Source organism: Hypanus sabinus, chromosome 3 (genome assembly GCF_030144855.1).
Source record: "Hypanus sabinus isolate sHypSab1 chromosome 3, sHypSab1.hap1, whole genome shotgun sequence".
NCBI lineage: Eukaryota > Metazoa > Chordata > Chondrichthyes > Myliobatiformes > Dasyatidae > Hypanus > Hypanus sabinus.
The window spans coordinates 91,194,719-91,219,340 of NC_082708.1; the positions used below are offsets into that span (position 1 = coordinate 91,194,719).

A 24,622-nucleotide genomic window follows, 5' to 3' on the forward strand; every position below is an offset into this window, starting at 1 on the left:
CTGAGCCTCTGGCAATGATCTTTGCATCATCAATAGAGACGGGAGAAGTTCTGGAAGATTGGAGTGTAGCGGATGTTGTTCCCTTATTCAAGAAAGGGAGTAAAGATAGCCCAGGAAATTATAGACCACTGAGTCTTACTTCAGTGGTTGGTTAGTTGATGGAGAAGATCCTAAGGGGCAGGATTTATAAACATTTGGAGAGGAATAGTCAGCATGGCTTTGTCAAATGCAGGTCGTGCCTACAAGCCTGATTGAGTTTATCGAGGATGTGACTAAACACATTGATGAAGGTCAAGCAGTAGATGTAGTATATGTGGATCTCAGCAAGGCATTTGATAAAGTACACAAAGCAAGGCTTATTGGGAAAGTAAGGAGGCAAGGGATCCAAAGGGCCATTGCTTTGTGGATCCAGAACTGGCTTGCACACAGAACATAAAGAGTGGTTGTAGATGGGTCATATTCTGCATGGAGTTGGTGACCACTGGTGTGCCTCGGGGATCTGTTTTGGAACCCTTTCTCTTCATGATTTTTAATAATGACCTGGATGAGGAAGTGGAGGGATGTGTTAATAATTCTGCTGATGACACAAAGCTTGGGGGTTTTGTGGATAGTGTGGAGGGCTGTCAAGAGGTTACAGTGGGACATCAATAGGATTAAAAACTGGGCTGAGAAGTGCCAGATGGAGTTCAACTCAGATAAGTGTGAGGTGGTTCATTTTGGTAGGTCAAATATGATGGCAGAATATAGTATTAATGGTAAGAGCTGGCAGTGTGGAGGATTAGAGGGACCTTGGGGTCTGAGTCCATAGGATACTCAAAGCTGCTCTGTGGTTAAGAAGACATATGGTTTATTGGCCTTCGTCAATCGTGGGATTGAGTTCAAGAGCTGAGAGGTAATGTTACAGCTGTATAGGACCCTGGTCAGATCCCACTTGGAGTACTGCGCTCAGTTCTGGTCACCTCACTGCAGAAAGGATGTGGAAACTACTGAAAAGGTGCAACAGAGATTTACAAGGATGTTGCCTGGATTGAAGAGAGTGCTTTATGAGAATAGGATGAGTGAACTTGGCCTTTTCTCCTTGGACCAATGGAGGATGAGAGATGACCTGATAGAGGTGTATAAGATGAGGAGAGGTACTGATCGTGTGGATAGTTAGTAGCTTTTTCCGTGGGCTGAAATGACTAACTCGCGAGGACACAGTTTTAAAGTGCTTTGAAATAGGTACACAGAAGATGTTGGGGGTAAGTTTTCTTGCACAGAGAGTGGTGAGTGTGTGAAATGGGCTGCCGATGACAGTGTTGGAGGTGAATACAATAGGGTCTTTTAAAAGACTCCTGGATAGGTACATAGAAAAACAGAGGGCTATAGGTAACCCAAGGTAATTTCTGAAGTAAGTACATGTTCAGCACAGCATTGTGGGCTGAAGGGCCTCTATTGTGCTGTAGGTTTCTATGTTTTTAATATAGGAGGAACGCATTGGTCAGACTGCACTTGGAGCATTGTGAGCAGTTTTGGCTCCTTATTTAAGAAAACAATGTGCTGGCATTGGAGAGGGTACAGCGGACGTTCAGAGGAACGATGCTGTGAATGAAAGTGTTAACGTATGAGGAGTGTTTGTTGACTCTGGGCTTGTACTCACTGGAGTTTAGAAGAATGAAAAGGGACCTCATTGAAGTCTACTGAATAGTAAAAGGCCTAGGCAGAGTGGATGTGGAGAGAATGTTTCTTCTGGTGGGGGAGTGTAGGGCCAGAGTACACAATGTCAGAAGAGAGAGACATCCATTCAGATTAGAGATGAAGAGGAAATTCTTTAGCCTGAGGGTGGTGAATGTGTAGAATTCTTTGCTACGAACAGCTGTGCAAGCCAAGTCATCAGGCAGAGGTCAATACGTTCTTGATAATAAGGGCATCAAAGTTTACAGGGAGAAGGCAGGAGAATTGAGGTTGAGGGATAATAAATCAGCCACGATGGATTGGCAGAGCAGACTCGATGGACCGAATGGCCTAATTCTGCCCCTGTGTCTTAGGTTTTATTGTATCAAGTGTGGAGTATGCTACAGGATACTGGGGTCGTAAGGTTAGATTGGGAAAGGTGAGGTCAGGGCAGATCAATGCGAGGTGGAATGACTTTGCAATGAGTGGCGTGGCCTAGGTATTGGTATGGCATTGGCCTAATCGCAGCAGGCTTAGTGCACAGTAAGTACAGGTTCACTACCATATAAATATGTATCTGATGATGAGCATCAGTACATTTGGCTTTGCATCAAAGGTTCAACTTCCTGTCAAAGTATGCAGGTACAACGCTGATATTTGTCTTCTCCACATTGCCATGAAATACAAAGACATCAACTTCCCGCCCTGGCTCAGAAAAGAAACAAACATCGCAGACTCCAAAATCCCTCAGCCCCTCCATTGCAGAAAGAAATCCTGTGACAATGGCATCAAATTCCCCCAACCTGCCCCTGCAGAAAAATACAGCGACAATGCTTTAAATCCTCCTCCCCTCGCTGCAGGAAAAAACCTGTGACAATAGCATCAAATCCTCCACCCTGTCCTGCAGACAAAACAGCCACAATAACAATCTGAAGCCAAATGCAATGTTAGCATTCACTGCAAGAGGACTAGAATATAAAAAGGATGCAATGTTGAGACTTTATAAAGCACTAATGAGGCCTCATTTGGAGTATTATGAGCAGTTTTAGGCCCCTTATCATAGAAAGAATGTCATAAAACTGGAGAGGGTTCAAAGGAGGTTAAAGAAAATGATTCCAGGATTGAATGGCTTGACATATGAAGAGTGTTTGATGGCATTGGGCCTGTATTCACAGGAATTCAGAAGAACAAGTGGTGACCTCATTGAAACCTGTCGAATGTTGAAAGGCTTTGATAGAATGGATACAGAGAGGATGTTTACTCTGGTGGGAGAGTTTAAGACCAGTGGACACAGCCTCAGAATAGAGGAGAGTCCTTCTAGAACAGAGATGAGAAAGAATTTCTTTTGCCAGAGAGTGGTGAATCTGTGGAATTCTTTGCCACATGTAGCTGTGGAGGCCATGTCTATGTATATTCTTGGTAGATTCTTGATAGGTCAGGCATGAAGGGACATGGGTGAGAGGAAAATTGGACCAACCAGAATTAAACTGCAAAGCAAACTCAATGGTCCAAAAGGCTTAATTCTGCTCCTATATCTTATTTTTGGTCTGATTATTGACTTCAGGAAGTTGAAACCTTGCTGGAGGATCAGAGGTGGAGAGGGTCAGCAACTTTAATTCCTCAAGTGTTATCATTTCAGTTGACCTACCCTGGGCCTAGCTCTTATGTGCAATTATAAAGACAGCATGCAGCCACACTCCTTCTGAAGGATTTTGTGAAGATTCTGCATTACATCTAAAACTTTGACAAATTTCTATAGATGTGTGGTGGGGAGTATATTGACTGGTTGGATTACAACCTAGTATGGAAATACCAGCTTCCTTGAATGGAAAACTCTACTCAAACGGCATGATGCTAAGAGTTCTGAGTCGATGAGGAAGGACAGGCAGGGGAAGAAACATAATTGTAGCCAGGTAAAGGTGTTGAAATGTGCCTTTTTCAATGCTAGGAGTATTAGGAACAAGGAGGATGAACTTAGAACATGGATTAGTATGTGGAACTATGGTGTTGTGGCCGTTACTGAAACTTGGTTGGAGGAAGGGCAGGATTGGATGATGCAGGTCCTGGGGTTCGGGTATTTTAAAAGGAATAGGATGGGAGGTAGAAAAGGGGGGGGGGTATTGCTGGTCAGGGATAATATCACGGCTATAGAAAGGGAGGACGCTGCAGAAGGAGTGTCCATGGAGTTGGTCTGGATGGAAGTCAGAAATAGGAAAGGATCAATCTCTGTGCTGGGAGTAGTCCATAGGCCCCCAAATAGCCCTCAGGACACTGAGGAGCAGATAAGTAGATTTTAGAGTGGTGCACAAAATACAGGGTAGTAGTTATGGGTGATTTCAACTTCTCTCATATTGACTGGCACCACCTGAGTGTAAGGGGGATAGATGGGGCTGAATTTGTCAGGTGTGTTCAAGAAGGATTCCTGACACAGTATGTGGACCAGCGAACGAGAGGAGAGGTTATACTGGATCTAGTACTGGGTAATGAACTTGGTCAGGTGACAGACCTCTTGGTGGGGGAGCATTTTGGTGAGAGTGACCACAACTCCCTTAGCTTCAGCATAGCTACAGAAAGGGGTAAAATCAGATGAAATGTTAAAGTGCTTAACTGGGAAAGGGCTAACTTTGAAGGGATGAGGCAGGAACTAGCGAGAGTAAATTGGAAACAGATGTTCAAAGGGGAAAGCACAGAAGTAACGTGGGAGAAGTTTAGGGACCACTTGAGCTGGGTTCAGGATATGTCTGTCCCAATGAGGCAAGGAAAAAATGGTAGGAAAAGGGAACCGTGACTGACAAAACACGTGAGGCAACTTGTCAAGAGGAAAAGGAAGCATATGTTTGATATAAGAAGCATGAAGTAGGAGGGGCTCATGAGAAATATAGGGTAGCCAGGAAGGAGCTAAAGAAAGGAGAACCCCAAGGCGTTCTATGCGTATGTGAAGAACAGGAGGATGACAAGAACGAAGGTGGGACCGCTAAAGGGTAAAGAGGGCAACATGTGGCTGGAGGTGGGGGAAGTTGAGGAGGTCCTAAATGAATACTTTGCTTCAGTATTCACAAGTGAAAAGGATTTTGATCAGGGTGAGGTCGAAATAGAGCAGGCCTGTGTGCTGGAGATTAAGGAAGAAGTGCTGGATCTTCTTAAAAACATCAAGATTGATAAATCCCCAGGGCCGGATATGATACAGCCTAGGTTGTTGTGGGAATTGAGAGAAGAGATCGCAGGAGCATTAGCTATGATGTTTGAATCCTCTTTGACTATAGGGGAAGTGCCGGAGGACTAGAGAATTGCAAATGTGGTTCCCTTGTTTAAAAAAGGTAATAGGGAAAAACCTGGGAACTAGTGAGTCTTACGTCGGTGGTCTGCAAACTACTGGAAAGGATTCTTAAGGATAGGATTTATGAGCATTTGGAGAAGTACAGTCTACTCATGGATAGTCAACATGGCTTTGTGAAGGGAAGATCGTGCCTCACAAGCCTCATTGAGTTTTTTGAAGAGGTAAAAAAAGAAATTGATGAGGGTAGGGCAGTGGATGTGGTCTACTTTAGCAAGGCATTTGACAAGGTCCCTCATGAGAGACTCATCCAGAAAGTCATGATGCATGGGATAAGTGGAACCTTGGCTGCTTGGATAAAAAATTGACTTAAAGGAAGAAAGCAGAAGGTAGTTGTGGAAGGAAAGTATTCTGCCTGGAGGTCAGTGACTAGTGGAGTGCCGCAGGGATCTGTCCTGGGACCCCTACTATTTGTGATTTTTATAAATGACCTGGATGTAGAGGCGGATGAGAAAGTTTGCGGATGACACAAAGATTGGAGGAGTTGTGAATACAGCTGTAGGTTGTCGAAGGTTACAAGAGGATATAGACAGGCTGCAGAGTTGGGCAGAAAAATGGCAGATAGAGTTCAATCCTGATAAGAGTGAGGTGATGCATTTTGGAAGGACAAACCAGAAGACAGTACAGGATTAACGGTCAGTTACTTAAGAGTGTGGATGAACAAAGGGACCTTGGGGTTCAAATCCATACATCCCTCAAGGTCGCTGTGCTGGTTGATAGTTAAAAAGACCTATGGGATGCTAGGCTTCATTAACAGGGGGATTGAGTTCAAGAGTAGAGAGGTCATGTTGCAACTCTACAAATCTCTGATGAGACCGCACTTATAGAGTATTGTGTTCAATTCTGGTCACCACATTATAGGAAGGATGTGGAAGCTATGGAGAGGGTGCAGAGGAGATTTACCAGGATGTTGCCTGGTTTGGAGAACAAGTCATATGAAGCAAGGTTAGCAGAGCTGGGACTTTTCTCTTTGGAACGTAGAAGAATGAGAGGGGACTTGATAGAGGTCTACAAGATTATGAGAGGTGATTACAAGATTAGGGTGGATAGTCAGCACCTGTTTCCCAAGGCACCAATAGAAAGCACCAGAGGGCATATATACAAAATTAAGGGAGGGAAGTTTAGGAGAGACATCAGGGGTAATTTTTTTTAATTTTATTAAAAAAAAATTTACACAGAGGGTTATGGGGTCGTGTGAGTTTAGTACTTTTTTTAAAGATTATATGGGTCGGCACAACATGGAGGGCTGAAGGGCCAGTACTGTACTGTAATGTTCTATGGTTCTATGGTTCTAAGTAGTGGATATGGCCCAGTCCATCACAGGTAAAGGCCTCCCCACCATTGAGAGCAAATATTCAGAGCACTGTCACAGGAAAAGCAACATTCATCATCAGTGATCCCCCATCAAGTAATGCTCTCACTGCTGCCTTCAGGAAGGTGGTAAAGAGCCTCAAGAATCACACCACAAGGTTCACTCGCCCATCACTAAAATGATCCCACAACCTATGGACTCACTTTCAAGGACTCTTCCTCTCAGGATCTTAATACTTATTGTTTGTTTATTTATGCTCATTTTTCTCCTTTTTTAAATATTTGCTCAGTTTGTTGTCCTTTATAATTACATTGCTTCCCTATCTGGCATAGCAGTTACATCCTGGGACACTCTGGGGTGGAAGATATGATCAACAGATTCTCCCAGTGATGGTGGAATTTAAAGTTCAGGGCACGAGCTTGAAAAGAGTTTGAAAAATGCATGACATGCCAGAAAACAGATCTGAAGCAGCTGTAAAACTACCACAATTAAGTGCTCTTGCTCCACCTGGTCCATTTACATTTACAAATGGACTGCATTGATTTGTCAAAGTGTCAAGGATACTCAGATGTACTGGTAATTGTGGACAAGTTTACAAAATGGGACAAAGCTATTCCAGCAACCGTGTTCACAGCAAAAACAATGATCAAGAACTATATTCCCACATGGGGACCGTCATCTCACATCAACTCTGACGAATGAACTCATTTCACTGGCAGTGTCTGTCAGGAATTATGTCAACTGATGAACATTGGGTGATGTGGACAATGGAAAGACTATTCAGAGTCATCAGGAGAAGTTGAACAAATGAATAGAATCATCAGACAACGACTGATTAAGTATCATGGGGAAGGCATATGATGGCCTACGGCTCTTCCTATGGTCTAATGTAGCTTCAGAGCAACCCCAAACAAGTAAACTAAACTGTCCATTTTGGGGTAGTAGCAGAACATCTTAAGTCACTGCTGGGAGCTCTTGAACTCAGAGGGGCCACACCATGGCAGATGGTTTAGTTAACTATTGTGTGAAATGAACCCAAGATGTCTAGTTTGTATTTAATAGGTTCCTGCTGCTTGGAGTGATCCAACAATTGGAGGACAGCCCGATTCATGGTGAGTGAGTCCCGAATAAGAAATCACATAAAGGATCCACTGGGGGTTTGATGGGAACTCTTATCAAGTGCTGCTAACTCATTGATGGAAGTAGACGCTAATGGGAAGCGGATACACACTAGCCATTGCAATTGAGCTAAAGTGGTCCGACGAGAAGAACAAGCATTGAGGTTAATGTGCCAGTAATTTATGCCTCAGCCTGCACTGAGGAGCTAGAGCTGAATGGTCAAGGTGGTGCGATCTTTCAATTATTCTATTATGATTTGTTGAGCATGCCTGCAAGAAAATAAATCTCAGGGTAGTTTATGGTAACTTTGATAATAAAATTACTTTGAACTTTTGTACATTGAGATGTGTTGTATGTGAGTGGTTGGTGGTGGATGATAGTGTTATTGCATTTGAGGGTATACTTGGTGTCATTTATAAGTATGTTTGGTGTCTGGTAGAATGGCTACATTGGATTCTGATGTTTTTTTTATCCCAGGAAGTCCAAGAAGAGACATAAAACATGTTGCTTCACGATCATCTTGTTAAGTAGTAATGGAGCAAAGAGAATTGGAAACAGGGCTAGACACAAAGAAAAGGAAGAAAAAGAATAAAGGTGACAAGCCTACATGCACTGCCATTTTTATACCCCAGATAAAGACATCCCATTCAAATTTGTAGAGTTAATTAATCAGATGGCCCCTATTCAAATACTGCAATGCCAGATGAGTTTCCAGAATGATACCAAGAACTGTAGGCACTAGAGGACACACCGAACAGCAGGTAATTATATAAAATACAAACCAGAAAGAAGATGCCGATTATTCAAAAGCTAATTGCTAGTTGAAGGTAGATGAAGCTCAACAGCCTGGGAAGGTAATCAATCTAAGAGAGGGAAAACACTGATTTCAAACCTCCGCTGCCTTGCGGCCATACCCACTTTTGGGAAAGGCTTCGGAAGTAAATCCTGAGGACAAATCTGGAGCTGGAGTCCCTAAGGCAGACCAACGTTGTCTTCAACCTTGCTCTGGCAACTCCTGTGACTTCACTGGTGCCAAGCTGTATCAGCTCTTGCCCTTCCCTTGGACAACACTGGTAGCGTGGAGAGGGGAGACTTGCTGCTTGGGCAACTGTGGGTCTTCCATACAACCTTGCCAGGCATGTGCCCTGGAGAGGACACTACACAAGACTTTCCAGGCGCAGATCTATGGTTTCGCGAGACTAACGGTTGGAGGTAAGCTTTGGAGTTGGGCTGAAAAAGGTGTTGGGTAGCTCAGGTTTGGAGTTGACAGGCAATAGGCTTGATTCTCACCTGGACAGGTTTAGTGGCACTACATTTTCTGTCAGCTGAACAAAATCTTAGTATCAGTTTTGGAGAGGGTTGTGTGAACTAGGTATGCTGTTTGGTGTAAGAATAGCTTTAGCTTTGAAAGAAGCATGGTGTTAAAGTGGTTAGTGTTGGGCAGGGCTTTGTTTGCTGTAGAGTGGGTGTGGATTTGATGCAGGATACAAGAGACCTAATATTGAATTACAATAGTCTTAAGGTTGATTCATACTTATGTGTACGGGCTTTGCCATAGGCCTGATTTTCACTTCTGCATCGCTCTACTCCATAGCGAACATGTGTGGGTGTACACCAAAATGCTAGTTGGCGGTGGGGTTTCTATGCCACTGTGTTGAGTTTCTTCGTGAGATACACGGACAAAGAAATGCACTTCAAACAGTTTTCCATGTCGGCAGGTAGATTTGATGATTTGGCTCATCTATTTCGCACCGGTGTATAGACATGGCGGAGAAGAAGCAACTGCAAATGCGTAGGAGGAAATGCGATGCTACCAAGCAGACCAATCATAGTTGTTGCAGTCTGCGTCGCTGCGACTGGTGAGTTACTTTTTTGGGGTGGTGCACGTCATCCTATGGCATAGGGTCTGCGGTACCGTAGGTACCGCAGAAGTATAAATCAGCCTTAAATCTCAGGTGACACTTCCTTGGTGTCAGCAGGATAGATGTTGTCAGATTGGGTTAAGTTTGATCAAATAGAGGTTGCCTTGATATTCACTGGTATTACCTTACTAAAAAGTGATAGGCTAGGCACCCATAATTAATCTTTCTGTCAGGTGATTGCTGTTGGTGGTCTGACCAGGGGTGTTCACATTCCTCAGTATGAGGCTGAGGAGATCACATTATAATCATCAACAGAGCACGTGAGATTAGAAACAAGTGCAAATGAGTTACTGCTTTATTTATAAAGACTATTTAGATCAACAAATGGTCAGAAGGGAAGAGATAAAAGGACAATTTTATATCTCTTGTGGTGAGGGGAGGGGAAGATGTTTCAGTGGAACCTTGATGGAACTGGCAGACTTTGCAAAGAAAGGATGATTTGTTGAAGGTAGAGGCTTATGGAGTAGAGCTGGGAACTCTGTCTTTTTCCCAAGAAGAGATAGGGCAAGCATAATGGAGGGGGAAATAGTTGCAATGTGGTCAAAGGCTTTGTCCTCTAGGGTCAGAGTTTCAAAATGAGGAAACTTCTGAGGCATCTGTGTGGAAAATATTGTCATAAAAAATACAAAGGTGATGGAATAACTGAAAGAAAGTGATGCAGATCTTCCCCATTTGGAAGGAAGTAGTCATGACAGCTGTGTAATTTGTAGGATTGTAGTGTATGTTTGTGACTAGCCTATCTCCTAAATTGCAGACAGATGGACCTGGAGTCAAGATTCAAGATTGTTTAATATTATTTTCAGTACAAGTGCACAAGTGCAAAGGAGAACAAAATAATAGCTACTCTAGATCCCATGTAGCATTAAAAAACCCAGTAAAGAATACAATCATAAAGAACATAAACACAAATGCATAGAGTGAGGCTGGCACAGGAATGTCCGTATGCAAGGCTACTTTGACAGGACCTGAAAAGATAAAGATGGACCATTTGATGCCGAGCAGAATGGGATACAGCAGCAAAAGTAATGAAATCTTGATTTAAGGATGCATGCAGTAGTACAGTTTGTACTTAGGAAGTAGCACCAATACTCCTATTGGTGTTCTGGAAGCAGAATTGAGGTGAAGCACAAACATGGCTTTGGCAGGACTGAAACAAAAGTTGTTCTATATATTCCATAAAGAAGGTAAGCGCTGCAAGTTGCAATAGCTACTTGTTTGGCCACAGGAAAGTGATGTTTATTATATGACAAAGAACTCAGCCAGGTTTTAGGTCAGAATAGGCAAGGTCACAGCAGGAAGCTGTTTTGTTAGGCACAATAGGTATCCTGATGGCCAACTTGGTATCGAGTAGGCAGAAATTGACATTATTTTGGAATCTGCACTGATGGGAGATGCAGATTATAATCCTTTAAGTGGAAATACCAAACCCACTAATGAAAATGCTGACATACTTCCTTCTCAATGTATGAATAACTTTGAACTATTCATTGTCATTAAGATTTGAACACACACTGCAGCCAATAATAAAATTCAAGTCTGAACCCTTAATGATAGTCTAGTGATCTCCATTTTAATACTGCTAATCAGTATAAAATGAATATATTGGGCTTTTAGTAATCAACTCATTGCATACTGCTTTTCCAAAAGTTCCCTTCTGAAGAGTGCTACAGAGCTACTAAAACAAAAAGCATCACACCATCTTAAAAATTTCTTCCCCCAGACAGTTAATCTGATCAATCATTCTAATCCCCCCCAACTATCTATTACCCCAGTCACTGCACTGTTACAATGCTTAGTACATGCTGTTATTTATGCATATTGTAATAGCTGAATTTTTTTTGCATGTTGCACTGATACACAATTTCCTAATTTACCGTATATGGCAAATCAAGTTGATCGTTGTAACATTTATCCATCAGTGATGACATTCAGTATTTAAAGCACACTGTTAAACCCAACAAATTCAGATGATCTTTTTTTCCCAAAAATTGTGTCAGGAAGAAAAATTACTTGTTTCTGCATACACAATGTTAAGCAGTGCAGTAATGAAATAGTAAACACAAAGTACACTGCAGATGCTGTGGTCAAATCAACACGTACAAACAAGCTGGATGAACTCAGCAGGTCGGGCAGCATCCATTGAAATGAGCAGTCAATGTTTTGGGCCGAGACCCTTCATCCTGGCTCATTTCAATGGATGCTGCCCGACCTGCTGAGTTCATCCAGATTGTTTGTACGGAGTAATAAAACAGTTTATCTGAAATATTATTTACTGACATTTTACTTTTTTTTTTACTGATATTTCCCTATCACTTCCCTTGCCATCATGTGACACATTAAGAAACATCAGAAAACATCTAACAAGTGAAATTATTTGTAAAAACTTCAACGCACCCCCTCCAGTCAAGTAGGATGGTGGCATGCCTCTGCTCCTCCATCAGACTGCTTCACTTAACACTAACAGCTCTCAAGATCATACCCACTGTTTCTTTTTTGCTCTTTCTTTCTCCCTTCAAACCTCTTTTTGCTGTACACAGCCTGAGATTGTGTGGAGAACTAGAAAAACAAATAGATTTTTATAGTATGAAACTAGTGACAAAAGGATGCTTTTTCAGACTGGAGGCCTGTGACTACTTTATTCTGCAAGGATCAGTGCTCGTCTCATTATTTCCAATAAATGTGGGTGGACTGATTAGTAAGTTTACAGTTAACATGAAAATAGATGGAACCGTGCCTAGTGAGGAAGGTTATCCAAGGATACTAAACAGTATACAGACCAGCTGGAAATTTGAGAAATGGCAGATGCAATTTAATCCAAACATGTGCAAAGGTGGTTTATTGTGTAATATCCCTGGCAAGACTCATAGGAACAATGATGCTCACAGGGATCTTGGGTTGCAAGTACAAGGCAACATGTGGATGAGTTGGTAAAAATACTTAGGGATTTGGTTGGGCCATTGAGTAAAAAAAGCTGGGAAGTCGAGTTGCATGGGAAGTCATATTACATTTTCAGAATGATATGCAGTTCTGATCAGTATACTACAAAGTGGATATAGAGGCTTTGGAAAGGGCACAGAAGGAGTTCACCAGGACATTGCCTGGGTTGAAGTGCATTAGCTGTAAAGAGAGGTTGGGCAAAATTGGATTATTTTAGACATAGAAGCAGAATTAGGTCATTCAGCCCATCAAGTCTGCTCTACCATTTCACCATGGCTGATTTATTATCCCTCTTAACCCCATTCCCCTGTAACCTGACACCATGATCAATCAAGAACCCATTAACTTCTGCCTTAAATATACCTAATGACTTGGCCTGCACAGCCATCTGTGGCAATGATTCACCACCGTCTGTCTAAAGACAATTTTCATCATCTGTTCTAAATGGACGTCCTTCTATTTTGAGACAGTGTCCATTTGTCCTAGACTCACCCACTTACATGAAACATCCTCTCCACATCTACTCTCTATAGGCCTTTCAATATTCGATAGGTTTCAATGAGATTCCCATTCATTCTTCTAAACTCCAGCAAGTGCAGACCCAGAACCATCAAACACCCCTTGTATGTTAATCCCCAGAAACATACTTTTTTAAGGAAAGTGAGGAACAATTTAAAGGAGGCACGAGATGTAACATTTTCACACAGACGATGATGGAGACAGGCTCAGTTACAAAGTTTAGGAAACATTTAGACAAGTTCATGGATTAAGAAAGGGTTTCAGAGATATGGGTCAACTTCAACGGTGCTAGCTCAGAGAGGCACCTTGGTCTTCATGGACAAGTTAGTCCAAGAGGCCTGTTTCTGTATTGTGTAACCCTGACATTCAGTAGGTGGCTGAGGAGGTGCTGTGATCCAGACTTAGGCAGTGATGGATTGATTCAAAGCCTCAGCCAACAGAGTCAGGACCTGAAGAATCAATGTACAGAAAACACTTTAATGGATCTAAATCAGTGATGCATCATTAAAATCCTATTGCTTAAGGAGTAATTAACAATGACTTATCCAGGGATAACCTATTCCAAGTCATCCCACTAGGATCCAAACCATTGACTTTCTCCTGTTTTGAGATCAAAGAAATAAATCTTTCCAGACATTGCCTGGATGAATTTCTGGACATTTACAAAATGACCAAATAAAGGCTATTATCATCTATCAGAGGAAGTCAAGTAAATTTACAAATCAATTAAGCTGAAAGGAACTGATCATGCAATCCAATTCTTAGGCCATTTTGTTGACAGAAAGTTCAGCCTCAGAATTAAGTACATTTCCTTTTTTTCTTTACTATGACTTCCTGTATTGTTTCTTCACAGTAAAGGCCATATATTTTATTTGAACTGGAAAGCAGATGGTTTCAAATCTTTAGGCAATTGTTAACAATGATGAGGGTTGGTTACTAGTGTGCTGTGCTCATAATGGCAGGTGCACAGTCCTGGGACTGACATCTGCTGGAAAGGACATTTTCTGTGTTTACTCTGAAGCCCAGCTAGGAGGTTTGGACTTGCTAAACAAAAGCACTTGATTTCCTCTTCAGCCATTCTTGCTTTACAAGATTACAGTGACACAATTGCTAAAAATAGATTTATGCTACATTCATCATTTCTTTGCTGTAATACTTTCTATAGGCTTGTTCTGTTGTAAATGATTTAATGCCTCACTTTTTATATACCAAGCCCAGAGCTTGAGAAGTGGGTGGGGATTGCAAATAAGTCTGATGCATTTCAGTCTGGACCAGCTGCTTGCCAGCACTAGAGTTCTTCTGTCATTATATATCATCCCCGAAAACAACGGCTCCTATTTTACAGACGTCCACAAATTGATTTTGCCCACAAGTCAGAAAATGCACAAAAAAAATTGATGTGGCAACCAGTATCTCCTCCAGAGTATTGTACTGAAAAGCATCACATTTTACAAGGCTGATATGAAAGAACAATTATTAAAAGTGGAGAGAGAGGAAACTAGTCCTCCCATTTGTGGAGCAAAAGCATGCGCATATGTCAGGTTATTGAATTTAATATTATGAGAGCTTGTCTGCATGTAGGCTGCACGTGTGCACTCGTGTGTGTAGAATCAGAGGGAGCAAAATCTATCTAACCAATGTTTGTGCAAATTTTATAAAATTTGTAGGAGTTCAAAAATAAGTGTGGGAGGAACAAAACCAAGATTGATGAGTGTCCTGCTAGAGTTTCACAATGAAACAACCATGAACTCTATACATACTCCCTCTCTCAGGGTGACTTGTTTTTCCTTCATTTATAGTCAGCATGGCTTTGTCAAGGGCAGCTCATGCTTTACAATCTTGATTGAATTCTTTGAGGATGTAACAAAACACAAAATTGAAGGTAGAGCAGTTGATGCAGTGTGTATGGATTTCAGTAAGGCAGTTGATAAGGTTCTCTTTGCGAGACATTCAGAAAGTAAGGAGACATGGGATCCAAGGAGACCTTGCTTTGTGAAATGACTTTCCCACAGAAGGCAAAGGATGGTTGTAGATGGTTCATATTCTGCATGGGGGGTGGTGACCAGTGGCATTCTGCAGGGATCTGTTCTGGGACCCCTCCTCTTCATGATTTTTATAAATGACCTGGATGCTAAAGTTGAAGGCTGGGTTAGTAAGTTTGCTGATGACACAAAAGTTGCGGTGTTGTGGATAGTCTGAAGGGTTGTCAGAGGTTACAACTGAGAAGTGGCAGATGGATTTCAACCCAGATAAGTGTGATGTGGTTCATTACAGTAGGTCAAACTTGAAGACAGAATATAATATTAATGGTAAGATTCTTGGCAATGTGGAGGATCAGAGAGATCTTGCGGTCTGTGTCCATAGGACACTCAAAGCTGCTGCGCAGGTTGAGTGTTGTTAAAAGTCGTTAAAAGGTGCGTTGCCCTTGGGACTATGTTCAGGAGCCGTAAGGTAATGTTACAGCTATACAAGACTTAGTTAAACCCCACGGAGTGCTGTGTTTAGTTCTGGTCACCTCGTTACAAAAAGTATGTTGATACTATAGAGTACACAAAAGAGATTTACAAGGATGTTGCCTGGATTGGGGAGCAAGCCTTATGACAATAGGTTGAGCAAACATGGCCCTTTTTTCAGCGACAGAGGATGAGAGGTGACCTGATAGAGGTGTATAAGATGATGAGAGGCATCAGTCGTGTGGATAGCCAGAGGCTTCATCCCAGGGCTGAAATGGCTAACACAAGGGGGCATAGATTTAAGGTGCTTAGAAGTAGGTACAGAGGGATGTCAGGGACTGGCGGCTGCATGGAATGTACTACCAGTGAGGGTGGTGGAGGTAAATTCAATAGGGTCTTTTTAAAAGACTCTTCGAGAGGTACATGGAGCTTAGAAAAATAGAGGGCTATGCGGTAGGGAAATTCTAGGCAGCTTCTAGAGTAGGTTACATGGTCGGCGCAACATTGTAGGCCAAAGGGCTTGTAATGTGCTGTAGATTTTCTATGTTCTATATTCTAAAGCAGACAACCAGGAGACCCCTCTGCAGTTACCATTGCCGAGTCTGCCTCCTTTCATGTTCATGACGATGGTGACTCTTAACAATATTTCTGAGCTCCTAGTAAGGGCCCCAGATGATGATCTAGGCCAGGGGTGTCAAACTCATTTTAGGTCACGGGCCGGATTGAGAAAAATGCAACTTCATGCGGGCCGGATCAGTTGTGCACGCACGCGTGCTCCCACTGCTTTCGTTGCCTTCATTTTTTCAACCTGCTCTCATGTGTCTCAGTCTCTGCTATATCTAAAATTGTTTCACTTTACGAATTTCGTTTTTTATGAAGCAGATTGCCTAGCAAGCATTCTTTTTATGATTGGTATTAACTTACAGACGTAGATTACAAGAAAGTAGGCAACGAGAAAGAAACAATGCTATTTTGGCTAAGATTGTTTTGGGAGCCATACCTTTTCCATTAATAAACCATTTGAAATCAAGCATTAGCAAACACAAATGTAGACCTAATGCAGGGGTGTCAAACTCAAATACAGTGGGCCAAAATTTAAAAATCAGTACAAGTCGAGGGCCGGACTGGTTCAGCGTTTATTGCAAAACTTATTGAAATGAATTTATTACACATATTAACCAGGAACTAACAAAGCTTAGGTTATTGCCTACAAAAACAACATTGAACATTAAATAAATAAAAAATCAGTTGCATTTATTTCTTATGGCTTTATCTGCAGCTTTTCCAGAGTAATTTCTAATGAAAACATTTTTCCACAGGCCAACACTCTGTGATTCACAGTAGTCTAAGCCAGATACTTGGCATCTCATCTTGGATGCAAGTTCATCAATGTTTGGAGTCAGGCTCTGAGCTGAGGAAATCCTCAGAATTGAGTGAAGGTGTTCATCAGAAAGACGACTCCTGTGTGATGTTTTGTTTATCTTCAAAGAGAACAGTTGTTCACACAGATATGTGCTGCCAAACATAAGAGAGCATTTGAGCAGCTTGGGTACGCAGCTGGGGCATTGTGTCGGGAATGAAACGTAGAAACTGTGCAGCGCCCACAGAGTCATTCTTTGCCTTGAGTGTGTCACTACATTGGAGTTCAATCAGCTCCATTTGTATGTTGGTTGGTGCGCTTTCCACATCAGCTGCAAATGGATTACTGAGCAGTTCAAACCTGCTTTTTTGGGCTTCAAAGTCAGCAAATCGCCGTGTGAAGTCGGCACCAAGTATGCTAAGTTTTTCAGCAAACTTTGCACGTGGGAACACTGTGGTAGAAACCTGCTCTTTCATAGTTTGGCAACACGGAAAATGGCTCAAGTTTTCTTGCTGCATCTGCGTCTCCCACAGGCGCAGCTTGGTTTTAAAAGCCCTCACTGCAGTGTACACGTCTGTGATCACATGACCCCACCCCTGAAGCTGCAGGTTGAGCGCATTGAGATGGCTCGTGATGTCACACAGAAACGCCATTTCACAAAGCAACTTTTTATCCCGGAGCTCTGTTGTGTCTTTCCCTTTGCTTTCCATGAACTGACAGATCTCCTCACGCAACTCGAAACATCTTTTCAGCACTTTTCCTTGGCTTAACCATCGCATCTCTGTGTGATAGGGCAAATCATTATATTCTGAACCCAACTCCTCCAGAAACGACTTGAACTCGCGGTGATTTAAACCTTTGGCTCTTATGAAGTTAACTGCTCATGTTATGGTGCTCATATATGTTCCATTTTCAAGGCTTTGCCACACAACGATTCCTGGTGTATGATGCAGTGATAAGCTGTCAGCTCACCTGCGCCATTTTCCTCCCACATCTTCTCCCGGATCCTGCCCACCAATCCACTCTTTTGACCGCACATCGCAGGCTTCTGTTTCTTGTCCAGATGCTTGTATTTGTCGTGGTGTTTCGTTTCATAGTGTCGTCTTACGTTATATTCTTTAATTACAGCCACACCGTCTCCGCACACAAGACAAACAGGTTTGCCCTTTATACCTGCGAACATATACTCTGCCTCCCACCTGCCTTGAAAACCCCTGTTTTCAAAGTCCACCTTTCGTTCAGCCAGTTTTGGGGTGAGGGATAGCTGAAAGTTGACCACACATGACTAGCGCCATAAGGATGCTGATGAGAGAATAAGGCAAGCGCGAGCAATGCACTGGCAGTGCATTGTGGGATTTGTAGTATTAGTGGTGCATGCAATATACCGGCGGGCCAGCTCTAATAGAAAAAAAAATTATTCATTAATGATATTCAGGAAATAAACCAGGGAAACCGAATAAACACTAAAAACCCTGAAAACCTGGTACCTGAATTATCTCAGCATTAGCCATATCATACGCCATAGGCGCTTCGATTACTGGGGCCAGCTTTAATAGTAATTAGATATTATCTTGCGGGCCAAAGATAATTCCACCGCGGGCCGGATTTGGCCCGTGGGCCTCGAGTTTCACATATATGATTTAGGCAATGAAGTGTGCTTCCTCTCTTTAGAACTTACATGGAATAATGTCCATTCCTGAGGATGTAATATTTTATAGCTGCCATCAGGCCTTTTCACTTCCTATGACTCAGGGATGATGGCTAGACCATGGCTGTCATCACCAATTTGGGAAGTTATAAACCAACCCACAGACGAGTTCTGCTCCAAGCTCACATGATTCCACAAGACCAGAAGACAAGGGAGCAGAATTAAGTCATTTGGCCCATCAAGCCTGCTCTACCATTCAATTATGGCCGATCCTTTCCCCCTTCCTCAGCCACACTCCCTGGCCTTCTCCCCGTAATCTTTGATGCCATGCCCAATCAAGAAATGATCAAGCTCTGCCTTAAATACACCAAATGACCCAGCCTCCACAGCGGCCTGTGGTAACAAATACTACAGCATCACCACCCTCTGGCTAAAGAAATTTTTATGCATATAACCATATAACAACTACAGCATGGAAACAGGCCATCTCGGACCTTCTAGTCCGTGCCGAACGCTTACTCTCACCTAGTCCCATTGACCCGCACACAGCCCATAACCCTCCATTCCTTTCCTGTCCATATACCTATCCAATTTTACTTTAAATGACAATACCGAACCTGCCTCTACCACTTCTACTGGAGGCTCGTTCCTCACAGCTACCACTCTGAGTAAAGAAATTCCCCCTCGTGTTACCCTTAAACTTTTGCCCCCTAATCTCATGTCCTCTTGTTTGAATCTCCCCTACTCCCAATGGAAAAAGCATATCCACGTCAACTCTATCTATATCCCTCATAATTTTAAATATCTCTATCAGGTCCCCACTCAACCTTCTACGCTCCAAAGAATAAAGACCTAACTTGTTCAATCTTTCTCTGTAACTTGTGTGCTGAAACCCAGGTAACATTCCAGTAAATCTTCTCTGTACTCTCTCTATTTTGTTGACATCTTTCCTACAATTCGGTGACCAGAATTGTACATAATACTCCAAATTCAGCCTTACCAATGCCTTGTACAATTTTAACATTACATCCCAACTCCTATACTCAATGCTCTGATTTATAAAGGCCAACATACCAAAAGTTTCTTCACACCCTATCCATATGAGATTCCACCTTCGGGGAACTATGCACCATTATTCCTAGATCACTCTGTTCTACTGCATTCTTCAATGCCCTACCATTTACCATGTATGTCCTATTTGGATTATTCCTACCAAAATGTAGCACCTCACACTTATCAGCATTAAACTCCATCTGCCATCGTTCAGCCCACTCTTCTAACTGGCCTAAATCTCTCTGCAAACTTTGAAAACCTACTTCATTATCCACAACGCCACCTAACTGCATACTTACTAATCCAATTTACCACCCCATCATCCAGATCATTAATGTATATGACAAACAACATTGGACCCAGTACAGATCCCTTAGGCACACCACTAGTCACCAGCCTCCAACCTGACAAACAGTTATCCACCACTACTCACTGGCATCTCCCATCCAGCCACTGTTGAATCCATTTTACTACTTCAATTTTCATTTCTGCTTTAAATGGACACCCCCTATCCTGAGACTGTGCCCTTCTTGTCCTTGACTCCCCCACCATGGGAAACATTCTTTCCATATCTACCATGTGCGTAGGCCTTTCAACATTCAAAAAGTTTCAATGAACTCCCCACTCATCCTTCTAAATTCCAATGAGTACAGACCCAGAGCTATCAAACTTTCTTTATATGATAACCTTTCACTCCTAGAACCATCCTTGTGAACCTTTGAAGCCACTCCAATGCCAGCACATCTTTTCTTAAACTGCTCACAATACTCAAGGCAAGGCCTCACCCGTGCTTTATAAAGCCTCAGCATCAAATCCCTGCTCTTGTATTCTAGACCGCTTGAAATGAATACTAACATTGCAGTTGCCTTCCTCACCACTGATTCAACCTTCAACCTACAAGTTAACCTTTAGGGTGTTCTACACAAGGACTCCAAAGCAGAAGTTGATAGTTTGGTGATCGGTCAGGGCATCAAAGGATATAGTGAGAAGGCAGGTGCTTGGGTTTGAGTGGGATCTGGGATCAGCTATGATGTAATGACAGAGCAGACTTGATGGGCTGAATGGCCTAATTCTGCTCTTTTGTCTTATGGTCTGAAGGAAATTTTTACTCTACGCTCAGTAGAAATGAAAACAATTTATCATTACTATTTCAGAAATTAATCCAAAGGAAATAATTTTCTTCTATTTGAAGTGCCAGTTTTCAATATCTTTTTAAAAGTAGCTTTGTTTCATTCACTGACATGAAAATCTTGCAGCTGATCTATGCCATTTTGAATTTACCCTAAGTGTAACTCCAATCATCTAATAGATTACTTATCAATTAATTTTCAGTTATTCAAGTAACAACCCGATTTAGTCCTGAAGTTATAGTCAAGGTTTTGACTCTACATTTAAAGAGTTTTTGATTCTCCTCTCAGTGATTTCAATTGTGCAATGCTGTTCCCTGTGACACCCACCCCACCACCTTGCACTATAGTAAACATAGAACATAGAATAGTACAGCCCATTACAGGCCCTTCGGCCCACAATGTTGTGCCGACCCTCAAACCCTGCCTCCCATATAACCCCCCCCACCTTAAATAAAGAGAAAAAAAGGAGGGGGGAGAAATTAAATATATCAGGGATGTCCCTCCTCCACTTCTTACCCCATCCCTGATATATTTAGTTTTTTCCCTCCTTTTTTTCCTCTTTCTGCCCATCACTCTGCCTGTTGTCCATCTCTCTCTGGTGCTCCCCTCCCCCTTTCTTTCTCCCTAGGCCTCCCGTCCCATGATCCTTTCCCTTCTACAGTGTATCCCTTTTGCCAATCACCTTTCCGGCTCTCAGCTTCACCCCACCCCCTCTAGTCTTCTCCTATCATTTCGCATTTCCCCCTCCCCCCCCCCACTTTCAAATCTCTTACTATCTTTCCTTTCAGTTAGTCCTGACAAAGGGTCTCAGCCTGAAATGTCGACAGTGCTTGTCCCTATAGATGCTACCTGGCCTGCTGCATTCCACCAGCATTTTGTGTGTGTTGTATGGAATCCCATTTCCCATTTATTTCCTAGTTCTTTCTGGTGAAAGACTCTTGTGGCTCCCATCTCCAATAGCAGCCAGTTAACCTATCTAGCAGCACATTTTTGGGAAATGGGAAGAAACTGGGGTACCATGAGGAAACTCACATGGCCACAGGGAGAATGTACATACGACACAGGCCCAGAATCAAGATAAAACTCAGGTCTCTGCAGTTGTATGGCAGCAGTACTATTAAAACTCCAACATAACTTCTGACTAAATTTTTGAGAACATCCAAAATACGTCATCTTCAAAATGCAAATCAGTTTTACTAAAAATCTACACAAATACTCAGCAAAATGAAAGCACAGTTGAGACTTGTCAGCTCCACCACGAAGCATACCCAAAGTATGGGTATGTAGTAGAGTACTGTGCAATAGACTTAGACACATACAGTGGCATGCAAAAGTTTGGGCACCCCTGGTCAAAATTTCTGTTACTGTGAATAGTTAAGTGAGCAGAAAATGAACTGATCTCCAAAAGTCATAAAGTTAAAGATGAAACATTCTTTTCAACATTTTAAGCAAGATTAGTGTATTATTTTTGTTTTGTACAATTTTACAGTGGAAAGAAAGGAAAGAGCATCATGAAAATGTTTGGGCACCCCAGGAGATTTGAGCTCTCAGATAACTACCAAGGTCTCAGACCTTAATTAGCTTGTTAGGGCTCTGGTTTGGTCACAGTCATCATTAGGAAAGGTCAGGTGATGCAAATTTCAAAGCTTTATAAATACCCTGACTCCTCAAACCTTGTCCCAACAATCAGCAGCCATGAGCTCCTCTAAGCAGCTGCCTAGCATTCTGAAAATTAAAATAAATGATGCCCACAAAGCAAGAGAAGGCTATAAGAAAATAGCAAGGCGTTTTCAGGTAGCCATTTCCTCAGTTTGTAAAGTAATTAAGAAAGGGCAGTTAACAGGAACGGTGGAGGTCAAGTTGAGGTCTGCAAGACCAAGAAAACTTTCCGAGGGAACTGCTCATAGGATTGCTAGAAAGGCAAATCAAAACCCCTTGAAGGCAAAAGACCTTCAGGAAGATTTAGCAGACTCTGGAGTGGTGGTGCACTGTTCTACTGTGCAGCAACACCTGCACGAATATGACCTTCATTGAAGAGTCATCAGAAGAAAACCTTTCCTGTGTCCTCACCACAAAATTCAGCGTCAGAAGTTTGCAAAGGAACATTTAAACAAGCCTGATGAATTTTGGAAACAAGTCCTGTGGACTGATGAAGTTAAAATAGAACATTTTGGCCGCAATGAGCAAAGGTATGTTTGGAGAAAAAAGGGTGCAGAACTTCATGAAAAGAACACCTCTCCAACTGTTAAGCACGGGGTGGATCGATCATGCTTTGGGCTTGTGTTGCAGCCAGAGGCATGGGAAACATTTCACTGGTAGAGGGAAGAATGAATTCAATTAAATACCAGCAAATTCTGGAACAAACATCACACCATCTGTAAAAATGCTGAGGGTTAAAAAGAGGATGGCTTCCACAACAAGATAATAATCCTGAACACACCTCAAAATCCACAATGGACTACCTCACGAGGCACAAGCTGAAGGCTTTGCCATGACCCTCACAGTCCCCCAACCTAAACATCAGTGAAATTCTGTGGATAGACCTCAAAAGAGCAGTGCAAGCAAGACAGCCCAAGAATCTCACAGAACTAGAAGCCTTTTGCAAGGAAGAATGGGCGAAAATCCCCCTAACGAGAACTGAAAGACTCTTAGCTGGCTACAGAAAGCATTTACAAGCTGTGATACTTGCCAAAGGGGGTGTTACTAAGTACTGACCATGCAGGGCGCCCAAACATTTGCTTCGGGCTGTTTTCCTTTTTCGTTATTTTGAAACTGCAAAAGATGGAAATAAAAAAAGTAATCTTCCTTAAAATATTAAAGAAATGTGTCATCTTTAACTTTAAGACTTTTGGAAATCAGGTCATCTTATACTTGCTTAGCTATTCACAGTAACATAAATTTTGACCAGGGGCATCCAAACTTTTGCATGCCACTGTATATATAAAACTAGCGTGCCTAAGACTTTTGCAACACTGCATTTGTTAATTCTGAGAGGAAAGCAGGTTTATAAACCTGGCGGGAGCAAAGGATGTTGGGAATGCAACGATAGAGTGTCGTGGGAGGGATGTGGGACAGGTGGCACAGAAAGAGGGCCAAGGGCCCAGCAGTAGGGGGGTGGAGATGTCTCTCCTGATCTCTCCCCCTTTTCACAACTGTGATTCCCTCTCCCTACCCCCTTCCCACACACAGTCTACAATAGAGATTCATATCAGAAATCAGGTTTATCATCATTCACATATGTCATTAAATTTGTTGTATTTTTTGTGGCAGCAAAACAGTGCAAAACATAAAATTATTACAGTACTCTGCGAAAGTCTTGGGCACCCTAGCTAAATATATGTGCCCAAGACCTTTGCACAGTACTGTAGTGCTTTACTAAGTCTATTTACAATAACTATGAAACCTTATTGAACTTAGATTTGCATTTATATTGATGTCACAGCAAAGCTGTACAATCATGGTACTTTATTAAATTTGATTAAGAAATTGTAAGGGTGAGATTCTGCACCTTCAATAGAGCTGCAGTTAAATATTTGGATTTTTTTTTTTGAAAAATCACAACTATGAAACTTACAAATATTCTTAAAATTAAATAAAATCTGATTGTAGAAATCTGAAATAAAGACAGAATGACAACAGATCTTTGACCTGAGACAGTAGTAATATTTCTTTTTCCATAAATGCTGCTGGGTGTGTCCACCAATTTTGTTTTTACTTTGTAAGGTTGAGAGCTGAAGTGTGGCAACAAAGCTCTGTAATTTGTTAAACTGCATCAAGTTCAACTGCAATCAAAATCAGGTGGAAAAGTCAGCTGATAACTACAAAACAGCCAGTGAATGCAGTCAGCCAACTGCAGTACAAATGCACCATGGCTTTGTCTGTGTACAATGACTCCTTTGCATACATTTTTTCCATATTATTTTAGAAGGAACTCAATAGAGCATGGATTGAATTAAATGTTTAATGCTCATTACTCAGACTTCAATTATTGTACTTGCAGTACATAACATCATAAGACATAGGAGCAGACTCAGGCCAATGGGCCAATTGAGTCTCTACTGCCATTCGATCACAGCTGATTTATTATCCTTCTCAAACCCATTCTCCTGCCTTCTGCCCATAACCTTTGACACCCTGACTAATCAAGAACCTATCAACCTCTCCTTTAAATATACTCAATGA

At 42.0% G+C, this 24,622-nt stretch overlaps 1 protein-coding gene across 5 annotated transcripts in view; it reads right to left on the bottom strand.

Moving 5' to 3' along the window:
* The window catches only part of LOC132391499 (insulin receptor substrate 2-like), a 164,637-nt gene that overhangs the window by 90,153 nt on the left and 49,862 nt on the right, over positions 1-24,622 (bottom strand). For 3 of the 5 annotated variants that reach the window (XR_009511252.1, XR_009511250.1, XR_009511253.1), the window contains exon 2: positions 23,156-23,212. The exons of the other annotated variants lie outside the window; for them this stretch is intronic. The gene's annotated coding sequence lies outside the window, so the exon portion shown is untranslated. The remainder of the gene's footprint in view (positions 1-23,155; positions 23,213-24,622) is intronic. 5 annotated transcript variants of the gene reach the window in all.